The sequence below is a fragment of the Arachis stenosperma genome, chromosome 2, assembly GCF_014773155.1.
Source record: "Arachis stenosperma cultivar V10309 chromosome 2, arast.V10309.gnm1.PFL2, whole genome shotgun sequence".
NCBI lineage: Eukaryota > Viridiplantae > Streptophyta > Magnoliopsida > Fabales > Fabaceae > Arachis > Arachis stenosperma.
In genome coordinates, this window is record NC_080378.1 from 42320696 (window position 1) to 42336571 (window position 15876).

The 15876-nt window shown below is 38.4% G+C and overlaps 2 non-coding genes across 2 annotated transcripts; one reads left to right on the plus strand and one right to left on the minus strand.

The window, feature by feature from the left end:
- The first annotated feature begins 273 nt into the window (after positions 1-273).
- On the plus strand, positions 274-377 carry LOC130964948 (small nucleolar RNA R71). The gene has a single exon (XR_009081011.1). It is a non-coding gene; the product is annotated as a small nucleolar RNA R71 (small nucleolar RNA).
- A 9298-nt stretch (positions 378-9675) lies between these two features.
- On the minus strand, positions 9676-9783 carry LOC130964928 (small nucleolar RNA R71). The gene has a single exon (XR_009080992.1). It is a non-coding gene; the product is annotated as a small nucleolar RNA R71 (small nucleolar RNA).
- Positions 9784-15876: the final 6093 nt, after the last annotated feature.

Genomic DNA, 15876 nt, shown 5'->3' on the forward strand with positions numbered 1-15876 from the left:
TTGACTTGCTGAGTCAACATTTTGTTCTGAGCCAATATGGCATTCAGAGCATCAATTTCAAGAACTCCTTTCCTCTGAGGCATCCCATTACTCACGGAATTCCTCTCAGAAGTGTACATGAATTGGTTATTTGCAACCATTTCAATAAGTTCTTGAGCTTCTGCAGGCGTTTTCTTTAGGTGAATGGATCCACTTGCAGAATGGTCCAGTGACATCTTAGAGAACTCAGATAGACCATAATAGAATATATCTAACATGGTCCACTCTGAAAACATGTCAGAAGGACACTATTTGGTCATCTGCTTGTATCTTTCCCAAGCTTCATAGAGGGATTCACCATCTTTTTGCTTGAAGGTCTGAACATCCACTCTGAGCATGCTCAGCTTTTGAGGAGGAAAGAACTTAGCCAAGAAGGCCGTGACCAGCTTATCCCAAGAGTTCAGGCTATCTTTAGGTTGTGAGTCCAACCATGTTCTAGCTCTGTCTCTTACAGCAAAAAGGAAAAGTATGAGCCTGTAGACTTCAGGATCTACTCCATTAGTCTTAACAGTCTCACAGATCTGCAAGAACTCAATTAAAAACTGGTAGGAATCTTTGATAAACCACTATTTTATGATTCATATTATGTTTAATTGTGTCGTTTTATCAAGTCTTTGCCCACTTATTCATATGATTTGCATGTAATTACAATTCCTTCCTAAAAATATTCTATGATTGAAAAGATGCTTCTTTGGCTTTTATTTTCTTTTATTTAATCCTCTCTTATTACCATTAGATGCCTTGATATGTGTGTTAAGTGATTTCAGAAATTACAGGGCAGGAATGGCTTAAAGGATGGAAAGGAAGCATGCAAAAATGGAAGGAACACAAAGAATTGAGGAGATAACCAGCGAGAAGTCACGCGGTCGCATGGCTGACGTGACCGCGCGAAATAGAAGAAATAACAGTGACGTGCTCGAGTGCCTGACGCAACCGCGCGGATTGGAAGCTGCATTAATGACCCGAATGCGTAGACGACGCGCACGCGTGGTACGAGAAACGCTGAGTCACGTGAACGCGTGGATGACGCGGCCGCGTGACGTGCGTGATCTGCAGAATTTCAGAAGTCGCTGGCAGAGTTTTTGGGCCAGATTTTAACCCAGTTTTCGGCCCAGAAATACAGATTAGAGCCAGGAAACATGCAGAGACAGAAGACAACATTCATTCCGCATAATTTTTAGTTTTTAGATCTGATTTACTCCTCCCCTAGGTTTTACTCACTTGACATTCATAATTAGGATTTTGAAGATCCGGCTTTAGCTTCTGAGAAGAGTTTATTTCTGGTACCAGTTACTATAGTCTGTTATTTACTTTTTATTTATTCTTCCATATCCTTAATTCCTCTAGAGTTGACATTGGATTAATTTCACAAGTTATCAATATAGACTATTTTTATTTTCAATTAATCCCTTTCATTATTATTTATTATGTCTTCTTTTATTTCCCTTATTGATTTTGTGAAGTTTATAATTATGATGAATGAGTAGTTTCATAACTTGATTGAGAGATGATTGAAAGGAAACCTTGAGTTGAATCACTCAAAAGAGAAATTATAATTGGGTTTATTGTTGGATCAACCTCTAATCATTGACACTAGTCCTTCCCAAGGGAGAGGATTAGGACTTGTGACTAGAAACAGCTTTCCAACTTGCTTGACTTTCCTTTACCTAGTAAGGGATAACTAAGCAGAGCAACTTCCAATTATTAATTAATCTTGAGAGTACTTCAACAAGAATAGGGCTTCCAACTAATCTACTCCCAATCAAGGCTTTTATTTAAAATTAATTAAATTCTCTAAATTAATTTCCTGTTTATCAACTCAACCATTTTTGAAAACACCTGATTGATAAAGAAGCACATCTCTCTGCAACTCGTTGGGAGACGACCTGGGATTCATACTCCCAGTATTTTAATTTCAATATTGTGACAACCCTTCTAAATTAATAAGCGGATTTTCGGCTGGTTAAGGACTGTACTTGCAACATATTTTTATTAATAATTTCTTAACTCGCCAACTTCTGTCACGTTAATCTTCTGATGGAAGTCCATGAAACTGGCAGTTCTGTTGCATTAAAGCAACTAATTGAGGCTTCAGCTCAAAATTGTTTGCTCCAATGGCAGGAATTGAGATGCTTCTTCCATCAAATTTGGAAGTAGGTGTAGTATAATCACCAAGCATCCTCCTTGCATTATTGTTTTTGGGTTTGGCTGCCATATCCTTTTCTTGTTCGAAAATCTCAGTAAGGTTGTCTCTGGATTGTTGTATTTTAACTTCTTTTAGTTTCCTCTTCAGAGTCCTTTCAGGTTCAGGATCAGCTTCAACAAGAATGCATTTTTTCTTGTTCCTGCTCATATGAAAGAGAAGAGAACAGAAAAGGAAGAGGAATCCTCTATGTCACAGTATAGAGATTCCTTTATGTTAGTAGAAGAAAGAAGGAATAGAAGAAAGAAAAGGTAAGAATCCAAACACAAGGGGGAGGATAGGTTCGAATTCTTGAGTAGAGGAGAAGTGTTAGTAGATAAATAAATAAATAGAAGAAGATGAGAGGGAGAGAATTTCGAAAATTAATTTTGAAAAAGAGTTAGTGATTTTCAAAAATTAAAAGAAGAACAAAATTAAAATTAAAATTTAAAACAATTAGTTAATTAAAAAGAATTTTGAAAAAGGGTGAGATATTTTCGAAAATTAGAGAGAAAAAAGTAGTTAGGTGGTTTTGAAAAAGATAAGAAACAAACAAAAAAATTAATTAGTTAGTTGAAAAAGATTTGAAAATTAGTTTTAAAAAGGATAAAAAGTTAGAAAAGATTTTGAAATTGATTTTGAAAAAGATATGATTTTAAAAGAAAGATATTTTGAAAAGATATGATTGAAAAAGATATTTTGGAAAAGATTTGATTTTTAAAATTAAAATTTGATTACTTGACTAACAAGAAACTAAAAGATATGATTCTAGAATTTAATGATTGAACCTTTCTTAATAAGAAAGTAACAAACTTCAAATTTTTGAATCAATCACATTAATTATTAGTGAAGTTTTCAATTTTGAAATAAAGATAAGAAAAAGATTTTGAAAATACTTTTTTTTTTTAAATTTTCGAAAATCATAAAAGAAAAATGAAAAAGATTTGATTTTTGAAAAAGTTTTGAAAAGATAGGATTTTTAAAATTGAAAATTTGACTTGACTTATAAGAAATAGCTAAGTTTTAAAAATTTTTGACTAAGTCAACTCAAATTTTCGAAATTTATGAGAAAATTAAGGAAAAGATATTTTTTTTGAATTTTTAATGATGAGAGAGAAAAACACAAATATGACCCAAAACATGAAAATTTTCGATCAAAACACTTAATGCATGCAAGAACACTATGAATGTCAAGATGAACACCAAGAACACTTTGAAGATCAAGATGAACATCAAGACTTATTTTTGAAAAATTTTCAAGAAAAGAAAAACATGCAAGACACCAAACTTAGAAATTTTCAATGCTTAAACACTATGAATGCAAGAATGCATATGAAAACAACAAAAAACACAAAACAAGAAATTATCAAGATCAAACAAGAAGACTTACCAAGAACAACTTGAAGATCATGAAGAACACATGCATGAATTTTCGAAAAATGCATAAGTTTTTAAAAACATGCAATTGACACCAAACTTAAAAATTGACTCAAGACTCAAACAAGAAACACAAATTTTTTTTGAAATTTTATAGGAAAAACAAAATAAGAAATTCAAAATTTTTAGTAAGAATTCCAGGAATCTTTCAATATTAGCCTAAAGCTCCAATCCAGGAGTTGGACATGGCTTAATAGCCAGCCAGGTTTAGGATATAAATCAGGCATGCAACAGTTGATACTTCATCCAACTCTATATACATGTCTTTTATGTTGACAAGTGGAAGCCTCAATCTAAAAGAATTTGGATATGGCTTTACAGCCAGCCTGGCTTCAACATGTTACCATGAAACTCTAGAATTCATTCTTAAAAATTTTGAATAATTTTCGAAAACAGAAGTAAAAAATTTTTTTTGAAAGATTTTTGAAAACTTTTTGAAAAGAAAATAAAAAGAAAATTACCTAATCTGAGCAACAAGATGAACCATTAGTTGTCCAAACTCGAACAATCCCCGGCAACGGTGCCAAAAACTTGGTGCACGAAAGTGTGATCTCTAACAATGGCATTCAACTTGGTATGCGCATCTACTAATTCAGTACTTTCTTCACAACTTCGCATCACTAACCAGCAAGTGTACTGGGTCGTCCAAGTAATAAACCTTACGTGAGTAAAGGTCGATCCCACAGAGATTGTTGGTATGAAGCAAGCTATGGTCATCTTGTAAATCTCAGTCAGGCGGATAATAAATGGTTATGGAGTTTTCGAATAATAAAAAAAAAAAAATAAAGATAGAAATACTTATGTAGATCATTGGTGAGAATTTCAGATAAGTGTATGGAGATGCTTTGTCCCTGTTGGATTTCTGCTTTCCTACTGCCTTCCTTCAATCCTTCTTATTCCTTTCAATGGCAAGCTGTATGTTGGGCATCATCATTGTCAATGGCTACATCTCATCCTCTCAGTGAAAAAGGTCCAAATGCTCTGCCATGGCACGGCTAATCATCTGTCGATTCTCGATCATATCGGAATAGAATCCATTGATTCTTTTGCGTTTGTCATCACGCCCAACAATCGCGAGTTTGAAGCTCGTCACAGTCATTCAATCCTTGAATCCTACTCAGAATACCACAGACAAGGTTTAGACTTTCCGGATCCTCATGGATGCCGCCATCAATTCTAGCTTATACCACGAAGATTCTGATTAAGGAATCCAAGAGATATACGCTCGGTCTAAGGTAGAACGGAAGTGGTTGTCAGACACGTGTTCATAGGTGAGAATGATGATGAGTGTCACGGATCATCACATTCATCATGTAGAAGTGCAACGAATATCTTAGAACAGGAATAAATTGAATTGAAGAGAAAATAGTAGTAATTTCATTAAAACTCGAGGTACAGTAGAGCTCCACACCCTTAATCTATGGTGTGTAGAAACTCCACCGTTAGAAATACATAAGTGATGGTGGTCCAGGCATGGCCGAATGGCCAGCCCCCAAAACGTGATCAATAGTCTCCTAAGATGAACAATAGAATAAAACTGAGACCAAAGATGAAAATACAATAGTAAAAAGTTCTATTTATACTAGACTAGCTACTAGGATTTACAAAGATAAGTAATTGATGCAGAAATCCACTTCTGGGCCCACTTGGTGTGTGCTTGGGCTAAGCTTTAACTTTACACGTGCAGAGGCTTCTTTTGGAGTTGAACACCAAGTTGTAACGTGTTTTTGGCGTTCAACTCTGGTTCGTGACGTGTTTCTGGCGTTTGACTCCAGAATGCAGCATAGGAGCGCCAAATTGGGTCATCTAATCTCAAATAAAGTATGGACTATTATATATTGCTGGAAAGCTCTGGATATCTACTTTCCAACGCCGTTGAGAGCGCGCCATTTGGAGTTCTGTAACTCCAGAAAATCTATTTCAAGTGCAGGGAGGTCAGAATCCAACAGCATCAGCAGTCCTTTGTCAGCCTTCTTATCAGAGTTTTGCTCAGGTCCCTCAATTTCAGCCAGAAAATACCTAAAATCACAGAAAAATACACAAACTCATAGTAAAGTTTAGAAATGTGAATTTAGCATAAAACTAATGAAAACATCCCTAAAAGTAGCTAGATCCTACTAAAAACTACCTAAAAACAATGCCAAAAAGCGTATAAATTATCCGCTCATCAGTGAAAATGTTCAACGTGCTTTGTCACAGCACGGCTAATCATCTGTCGGTTCTCAATCAGGTTTGAATAGAATCCATTGATTCTTTTGCGTCTGTCACTAACGCCCAGCCTTCAGAAGTTTGAAGCTCGTCACAGTCATTCAATCCTTGAATCCTACTCAGAATACTGATGAGCGGATAATTTGTACGCTTTTTGGCATTGTTTTTAGTATGTTTTTGATATGATCTAGTTAGTTTTTAGTATATTTTTATTAGTTTTTAGTTAAAATTCACTTTTCTGGACTTTACTATGAGTTTGTGTGTTTTTCTGTGATTTCAGGTATTTTCTGGCTGAAATTGAGGGACCTGAGCAAAAATCTGATCCAGAGACTCAAAAGGACTGCAGATGCTGTTGGATTCTGACCTCCCTGCACTCGAAGTGGATTTTCTGGAGCTACAGAAGCCCAATTGGCGCGCTCTCAATGGCGTTGGAAAGTAGACATCCTGGGATTTCCAGCAATATATGATAGTCCATACTTTGCCCAAGATTTGATGGCCCAAACCGGCGTTCAAAGTCACCTCAAGAAATTCCAGCGTTAAACGCCGGAACTGGCACCTAATTGGGAGTTAAACGCCCAAACTGGCATAAAAGCTGGCGTTTAACTCCAAGAAGAGTCTCTACACGAAAATGCTTCATTGCTCAGCCCAAGCACACACCAAGTGGGCCCGGAAGTGGATTTTTATGTCATTTACTCATCTCTGTACACCCTAGGCTACTAGTTTTCTATAAGTAGGACCTTTTACTATTGTATTTTCATCTTTGGACATCTAGTTCTTAGATCAGATCTTGGTTCTTCTGGTTCCCTCTCTGGGGCCGAAACCAATGATCACACTATCACTTATGTATTTTCAACGGTGGAGTTTCTACACACCATAGATTAAGGTGTGGAGCTCTGCTGTACCTCGAGTATTAATGCAATTACTATTGTTCTTCCATTCAATTCCGCTTGTTCTTTATCCAAGATATCACTTGTTCTTCAACTTGATGAAGGTGATGATTGACGCCCATCACCATTCTCACCCATGAACAAAGTGACTGACAACCACTCTTGTTCTACAAGCATCTGAGGCTTAGTGAATATCTCTTGGATTCTTTAATCGGAATCTTCGTGGTATAGGCAGGACCTGATGGCGGCATTCAAGAGAATCCGGAAGGTCTAAACCTTGTCTGTGGTATTCTGAGTAGGATTCAATGACTGAATGACTGTGACGTGCTTCAAACCCTGAGGGCGGGGCGTTAGTGATAACGCAAAAGAATCACTGGATTCTATTCCGCGCCTGATTGAGAACCGACAGATGAATTCCGCTATGCTGTGACGGAGCATATGCAATCGCTTTCACTGAGAGGATGGGAGGTAGCTGCTGACAACAGTGAAACCCTACACGAGCTTGCCATGGAAAGGAGTAAGAAGGATTGGATGAAGACAGTAGGAAAGCAGAGAGACGGAAGGGAAGGCATCTTCATGCGCTTATCTGAAGTTCCTACCAATGAATTACATAAGTATCTCTATCTTTATCTTTATGCTTTATTCGTTTATCACTATACCCATTTGAGTCTGCCTGACTGAGATTTACAAGGTGACCATAGCTTGCTTCATACCACCAATCTCCGTGGGATCGACCCTTACTCACGTAAGGTATTACTTGGACGACCCAGTGCACTTGCTGGTTAGTTGTGTGAAGTTGTAGTGATCACAATTTCGCGCACCAAGTTTTTGGCGCCGTTGCCGGGGATTGTTCTTGTGTATGGACAACTGACGGTTCATCTTGTTGCTTAGATTAGGTATTTATTTTCTTCAGAGTTCTTAAGAATGAATTCTAGTGTTTCAAGGTGATGTTCTTATCATCACCAAAGCTGATTGATCATCATCAATTTAGCTCTTGAATGCAATGTCTTGCTGAAGCTTAGCTAGCTATGTCTAATTCCTTTAGACTAAAGCTTTAGACTAACATTGCATGATTCCTGGAATTCTCATTAAGAATTTTGATACCTTTATTTTCTTTTCCATATAATTTTCGAAAAAGCACAAAAAAAAATTACAAAATCATAAAAACCAAAAATATTTTATGTTTCTTGTTTGAGTCTAGAGTCTCATCTTAAGTTTCGTGTCAATTGCATGTTTCTGTTCTTATTGCATTCATGCATGTGTCCTCATTAATCTTCAAGTTGTTCTTGATGATTTTCTTGTTTTGATCTTTGAATTCTATTGACTTGAGTGTTTTGTTGTTTCTCATATGCATTCTCATTAGTGTCAGTAGTATACAAACTGCTAAGTTTGGTGTCTTGCATGCATTGTTATTTGATTTTAGTTGCATTTTGATTATTAAAAATCCAAAATATTTTTAATTTGTGTCTTTTCAAGTCAATGATACAAAGAATTGAAGATTCAGAACATACTGCAGAGGAATTATACAGAAAAAGCTGAGCATTCAAAATGCCCAGTGAAGAAGACAGACTGGCGTTTAAACGCCAGCCAGGGGCCTGGTTGGGCGTTTAACGCCCAAAAAGGTATAGGTTTGGGCGTTAAACGCCAGAATGTACACCATTCTGGGCGTTTAACGCCAGGATGGCAAGGGGGAAGATTTTGTTTTCAAAATCAATTTTTTCAAGTTTTCAAAGTTTTTCAAAATCAAATCTTTTTCAAATCATATCTTTTCAATCAAATGTTTTCAAATCAATTTCTTTCCTTTTTCAAAGATACTTACTAACAATTAATGATTTGATTGAACATTTTTTGCCTTTTCTGTTAAGGAAGGTTTTATGTTTGAATCATATCTTTTCTTGTTAGGCAAGTCATTAATTTTCAAAATCATATCTTTTCAAATTGTTTTCAAATCATATCTTTTAAAATTGTTTTCAAATCATATCTTCTCAATCACATCTTTTTAAAACCATAACTTTTCAATCAAATCTTTTTAATCACATCTTTTTCAAAATAGTTTTCAATCAAATCTTTTTAATTTCTAATTTCAAAATCTTTTTCAAAAATCACTTTACTTCTTTCCCACTTTTGTTTTCGAAAATCAATTAAGTGTTTTTCAAAATGTTTTCAAAATCTTTTTCTTAATTTTCGAAAATTACTTCCCTTCTTCTCACATCCTTCCATTTATGGACTAACACTATTCCTTAATGCAAAATTCGAACTCCATCTTCTTTGATAAGTTCGAATTTTCTACTTCTGTCTTCTACTTTTCTTTTCTTCTGACACCTCAAGGAATCTCTATACTGTGACATAGAGGATTCCATATTTTCTTGTTCTCTTCTCTTTCATATGAGCAGGAACAAAGACAAAGGCATTCTTGTTGAAGCTGACCCTGAACCTGAGAGAACCTTGAAGCGAAAACTAAGAGAAGCCAAGGCACACTCTCTTTAGAGGACCTGACCGAATTCTTCAAGAAGAAGAACACATGGCAGCCGAAAACAACATGCAAACAATGCAAGGAAGGTGCTGGGTGACTTTACTGCACCTACTCCTGATTTTTATGGGAGAAGCATCTCTATCCCTGCCATTGGAGCAAACAACTTTGAGCTAAAGCCTCAATTAGTTTCTCTAATGCAACAGAATTGCAAGTTCCATGGACTTCCAATGGAAGATCCTCATCAGTTTTTAGCTGAGTTCTTGCAAATCTGTGACACAGTCAAGACTAATGGGGTTGACCCTGAGGTCTACAGACTGATGCTATTCCCTTTTGCTGTAAGAGACAGAGCTAGAATATGGTTGGATTCTCAACCTAAAGAAAGCCTGGACTCTTGGGAAAAGCTAGTCAATGCCTTCCTGGCAAAGTTCTTTCCACCTCAAAAATTGAGTAAGCTTAGAGTGGAAGTCCAAACCTTCAGACAGAAGGATGGTGAATCCCTCTATGAAGCTTGGGAAAGATACAAACAATTAATCAGAAAATGTCCCTCAGACATGCTTTCTGAATGGAGCATCATAGGTATTTTCTATGATGGTCTCTCTGAACTGTCCAAGATGTCTTTGGATAGCTCTGCTGGAGGATCTCTTCATCTGAAGAAGACGCCTACAGAGGCTCAAGAGCTAATTGAAATGGTTGCAAATAACCAATTCATGTACACTTCTGAAAGGAATCCTGTGAACAATGGGACAAATCAGAAGAAAGGAGTTCTTGAGATTGACACTCTGAACGCCATTTTGGCTCAGAACAAGATATTGACTCAACAAGTCAATTTGATTTCTCAAAGTCTGTCTGGAATGCAAAATGCACCAAGCAGTACTAAGGAGGCTTCATCTGAGGAAGAAGCTTATGATCTTGAGAACCCCTCAATGGAAGAGGTGAATTACCTAGGAGAACCTTATGGTAACACCTATAATTCTTCATGGAGAAATCACCCAAATCTCTCATGGAAGAATCAAGAGAAACCTCAACAAGGTTTCAATAATAATGGTGGAAGAAACAGGTTTAACAATGGCAAAACTTTTCCATCATCTTCTCAGCAACAGACAGAGAATCCTAAGCAGAACCCCTCTGACTTAGCAACCATGGTCTCTGATCTAATTAAAACCACTCAAAGTTTCATGAATGAAACAAGGACTTCCATTAGGAATTTGGAAGGACAAGTGGGACAGCTGAGCAAGAAAGTTACTAAACTCCTTCCAAGTACTCTTCCAAGCAACACAGAAGAAAATCCAAAAGGAGAGTGCAAAGCCATCAATATGGCCGAATTTGGAGAGGAAAGGGAGGAAGTGAACGCCACTGAGGAAGACCTCAGTGGGCGTGCACAAGCCTCCAATGAGTTCCCCAATGAGGAACCATGGGAATCTGAGGCTCAAAATGAGACCATAGAGATTCCATTGGAGTTACTTCTGCCTTTCATGAGCTCTGATGAGTATTCCTCTTCTGAAGAAGATGAGTATGTCACTGAAGAGCAAGTTGCTAAATACCTTGGGGCAATCATGAAGCTAAATGACAAGTTATTTGGAAATGAGACTTGGGAGGATGAACCCCCTCTGCTCACCAAAGAACTGGATGACTTGTCTAGGCAGAAACTGCCTCAAAAGAGGCAGGATCCTGGAAAGTTTTCTATACCTTGTACCATAGGCACCATGACCTTCAAGAAGGCCTTGTGTGACTTAGGGTCAAGTGTAAACCTCATGCCCCTCTCTGTAATGGAGAAATTAGGGATCTTTGAGGTGCAAGCTGCAAAAATCTCACTGGAGATGGCAGACAACTCAAGAAAACAAGCCTATGGACTTGTAGAGAATGTTTTGGTAAAAGTTGAAGACCATTACATCCCTACTGATTTTATAGTCCTAGAGACTGGGAAGTGCATGGATGAATCCATCACCCTTGGCAGACCCTTGCTAGCCACAGCAAAGGCTGTGATTGATGTTGATAAAGGAGAGTTGATCATTCAAGTGAATGAAGAATCCTTGGTGTTTAAGGCCCAAGAACATCCCTCTATCATCATGGAGAGGAAGCATGAAGAGCTTCTCTCAAAACAGAGCCAAGCAGAGCCCCCACAGTCAACTTCTAAGTTTGGTGTTGGGAGGCCACAACCAAACTCTAAGTTTGGTGTTGAACCCCCACATTCAAACTCTAATTTGGTGTTGGGAGGTTCCAACACGATTCTGAGTATTTCTGAGGCTCCATGAGAGTCCTCTGTCAAGCTAATGACAGTAAAGAAGCGCTTGTTGGGAGGCAACCCAATGATTATATTTTATATATTTTCTTTTGTTATTTTATCTTTTTTGTAGGTTGATGATCATAAGAAGTCACAAAAACAATGAAAAAAGCAAAAACAGAATGAAAAACAGGAAGAAAAACAGCACACCCTGGAGGAAGAACTCACTGGCGTTTAAACGCCAGTGAGGCTAGCAGTTGGGCGTTTAACGCCCAGTCTGGCACCATTCTGGGCGTTTAACGCCAGAAAGGGGCACCAGACTAGCGTTAAACGCCAGGAAAGGGCTAGAACCTGGCGTTAAACGCCAGAAATGGGCACCAGCCCGGCGTTTAACGCCAGAAATGGCTCAAAACGTGGATTTTGATGCTATTTGGTGCAGGGATGACTTTTCCTTGACACCTAAGGATCTGTGGGCCCCACAGGACCCCCACCTACCTCACCACCCTCTCTCTTCTTCTTCACCCATTCACCAATCACCTCAATACCTCTTCACCACCTCCATCTCCTCCATCTCTTCTTCTTCTACTCTCTTCTTTCTTCTTTTGCTCGAGGACGAGCAAACCTTTTAAGTTTGGTGTGGTAAAAGCATTGCTCTTTGTTTTTCTATAACCATTTATGGCATCCAAAGCCGGTTCAACTGAGAAGGCATGACCTCAAGCCCATCACTAAGAAGAAGATGGAGCAAACAAGAGACCCCTCTCATCAAGAAATCCCTGAGATACCTCAAGGGATGCACTTTCCTCCACAAGACTATTGGGAGCAACTAAACACCTCCCTAGGAGAACTGAGTTCCAACATGGGACAACTAAGGGTGGAGCACCAAGAACATGCCATCCTCCTCCATGAAATTGGAGAAGATCAAAGGATCATGAGAGAGGAGCAACAAAGACAAGGAAGAGACATTGAGGAGCTCAAGCACTCCATAGGATCTTCAAGAGAAAGAAAGAGCCGCCATCACTAAGGTGGACCCGTTCTTTAACCTCCTTGTTCTTTATTTTTCTATTTTTCGAAATTTTCATGCTTTATGTTTATCCATGTTTGTGTCTTATGATCATTAGTGTCTTAGTGTCTATGCCTTAAAGCTATGAATATGAATCCATCACCTTTCTTAAATGAAAACTGTTTTTATCACAAAAGAACAAGAAGTACAGGATTTCAAATTCATCTTTAAAACTAGCTTAATTAGTTTGATGTGGTGACAATACTTTTTGTTTTCTGAATGTATGCTTAAACAGTGCATATGTCTTTTGAATTTGTGGTTCATGAATGTTAAAATGTTGGCTCTTGAAAGAATGATGAAAAAGGAGACATGTTACTGAGGATCTGAAAAATCATAAAAATGATTCTTGAAGCAAGAAAAAGCAGTGAATACAAAAAAAAAAAAAAAAGAAGGAGGAAAACGAAAAAAAAGGGGAGAAAAAAAAAAGAAAGAAAAAGAAAGAAATAAAGTTGTGATCCAAGGCAATAAGAGTGTGCTTAAGAACCCTGGACACCTCTAATTGGGGACTCTAGCAAAGCTGAGTCACAATCTGAAAAGGTTCACCCAATTATGTGTCTGTGGCATGTATGTATCCGGTGGTAATACTGGAAGACAGAGTGCTTTGGGCCACGGCCAAGACTCAATAAGTAGCTGTGTTCAAGAATCATCATACTTAACTAGGAGAATCAATAACACTATCTGGATTCGGAGTTCCTAAAGAAGCCAATCATTCTGAATTTCAAAGGATAAAGTGAGATGCCAAAACTGTTCGGAGGCAAAAAGCTACTAGTCCCGCTCATCTAATTTGGAGCTTAGTTTCATTGATAATTTGGAGTCTATAGTATATTCTCTTCTTTTTATCTTATTTGATTTTCAGTTGCTTGAGGACAAGCAACAATTTAAGTTTGGTGTTGTGATGAGCGGATAATTTGTACGCTTTTTGGCATTGTTTTTAGTATGTTTTTGATATGATCTAGTTAGTTTTTAGTGTATTTTTATTAGTTTTTAGTTAAAATTCACTTTTCTGGACTTTACTATGAGTTTGTGTGTTTTTCTGTGATTTCAGGTATTTTCTGGCTGAAATTGAGGGACCTGAGCAAAATCTGATCCAGAGACTCAAAAGGACTGCAGATGCTGTTGGATTCTGACCTCCCTGCACTCGAAGTGGATTTTCTGGAGCTACAAAAGCCCAATTGGCGCGCTCTCAACGGCGTTGGAAAGTAGACATCCTGGGCTTTCCAGCGATATATGATAGTCCATACTTTGCCCAAGATTTGATGGCCCAAACCGGCGTTCAAAGTCACCTCAAGAAATTCCAGCGTTAAACGCCGGAACTGGCACCTAATTGGGAGTTAAACGCCCAAACTGGCATAAAAGCTGGCGTTTAACTCCAAGAAGAGTCTCTACACGAAAATGCTTCATTGCTCAGCCCAAGCACACACCAAGTGGGCCCGGAAGTGGATTTTTATGTCATTTACTCATCTCTGTACACCCTAGGCTACTAGTTTTCTATAAGTAGGACCTTTTACTATTGTATTTTCATCTTTGGACATCTAGTTCTTAGATCAGATCTTGGTTCTTCTGGTTCCCTCTCTGGGGCCGAAACCAATGATCACACTATCACTTATGTATTTTCAACGGTGGAGTTTCTACACACCATAGATTAAGGTGTGGAGCTCTGCTGTACCTCGAGTATTAATGCAATTACTATTGTTCTTCCATTCAATTCCGCTTGTTCTTTATCCAAGATATCACTTGTTCTTCAACTTGATGAAGGTGATGATTGACGCCCATCACCATTCTCACCCATGAACAAAGTGACTGACAACCACTCTTGTTCTACAAGCATCTGAGGCTTAGTGAATATCTCTTGGATTCTTTAATCGGAATCTTCGTGGTATAGGCAGGACCTGATGGCGGCATTCAAGAGAATCCGGAAGGTCTAAACCTTGTCTGTGGTATTCTGAGTAGGATTCAATGACTGAATGACTGTGACGTGCTTCAAACCCTGAGGGCGGGGCGTTAGTGATAACGCAAAAGAATCACTGGATTCTATTCCGCGCCTGATTGAGAACCGACAGATGAATTCCGCTATGCTGTGACGGAGCATATGCAATCGCTTTCACTGAGAGGATGGGAGGTAGCTCTGACAACAGTGAAACCCTACACGAGCTTGCCATGGAAAGGAGTAAGAAGGATTGGATGAAACAGTAGGAAAGCAGAGAGACGGAAGGAAGGCATCTTCATGCGCTTATCTGAAGTTCCTACCAATGAATTACATAAGTATCTCTATCTTTATCTTTATGCTTTATTCGTTTATCACTATACCCATTTGAGTCTGCCTGCCTGAGATTTACAAGGTGACCATAGCTTGCTTCATACCACCAATCTCCGTGGGATCGACCCTTACTCACGTAAGGTATTACTTGGACGACCCAGTGCACTTGCTGGTTAGTTGTGTGAAGTTGTAGTGATCACAATTTCGCGCACCAAATACCACAGACAAGGTTTAGACCTTCCGGATTCTCTTGAATGCCACCATCAATTCTAGCTTATACCACGAAGATTCCTATTAAGGGATCCAAGAGATATCCACTCAATCTAAGGTAGAACGGAGGTGGTTATCAGGCACACGTTCATAGGTGAGAATGATGATGAGTGTCACGGATCATCACATTCATCAAGTTGAGGAACAAGTGATATCTTAGAACAAGAATAAGTTGAATTGAATAGAAGAACAATAGTAATTGCATTAATACTCGAGGTACAGCAGAGCTCCACACCTTAATCTATGGTGTGTAGAAACTCCACCGTTGAAAATACATAAGAACAAGGTCTAGGCATGGCCGTGAGGCCAGCCCCCAAAACGTGATCAAAAGATTCAAAGATCTAAAGATCTGATCTAAGAACTAGATGTCCAAAGATGAAAATACAATAGCAAAAGGTCCTATTTGTAGAGAACTAGTAGCTTAGGGTTTACAGAAATGAGTAAATGACATAAAAATTCACTTCCGAGCCCACTTGGTGTGTGCTTGGGCTGAGCATTGAAGCTTCTATGTGTAGAGACTTTTCTTGCAGTTAAACGCCAGCTTTTGTGCCAGTTTGGGTGTTTAACTCCCATTCTTGTGCCAGTTCCGGCGTTTAACGCTGGGCAGTTTTGAGCTGATTTGGAACGCCGGTTTGGGCCATCAAATTTCGAGCAAAGTATGGACTATTATACATTGCTGGAAAGCCCAGGATGTCTACTTTCCAAAGCAGTTGAGAGCGCGCCAATTGGGCTTCTGTAACTCCAGAAAATCCACTTCGAGCGCAGGGAGGTCAGAATCCAACAGCATCTGCAATCCTTTTCAGCCTTTGAATAAGATTTTTGCTCAGGTCCCTCAATTTCTG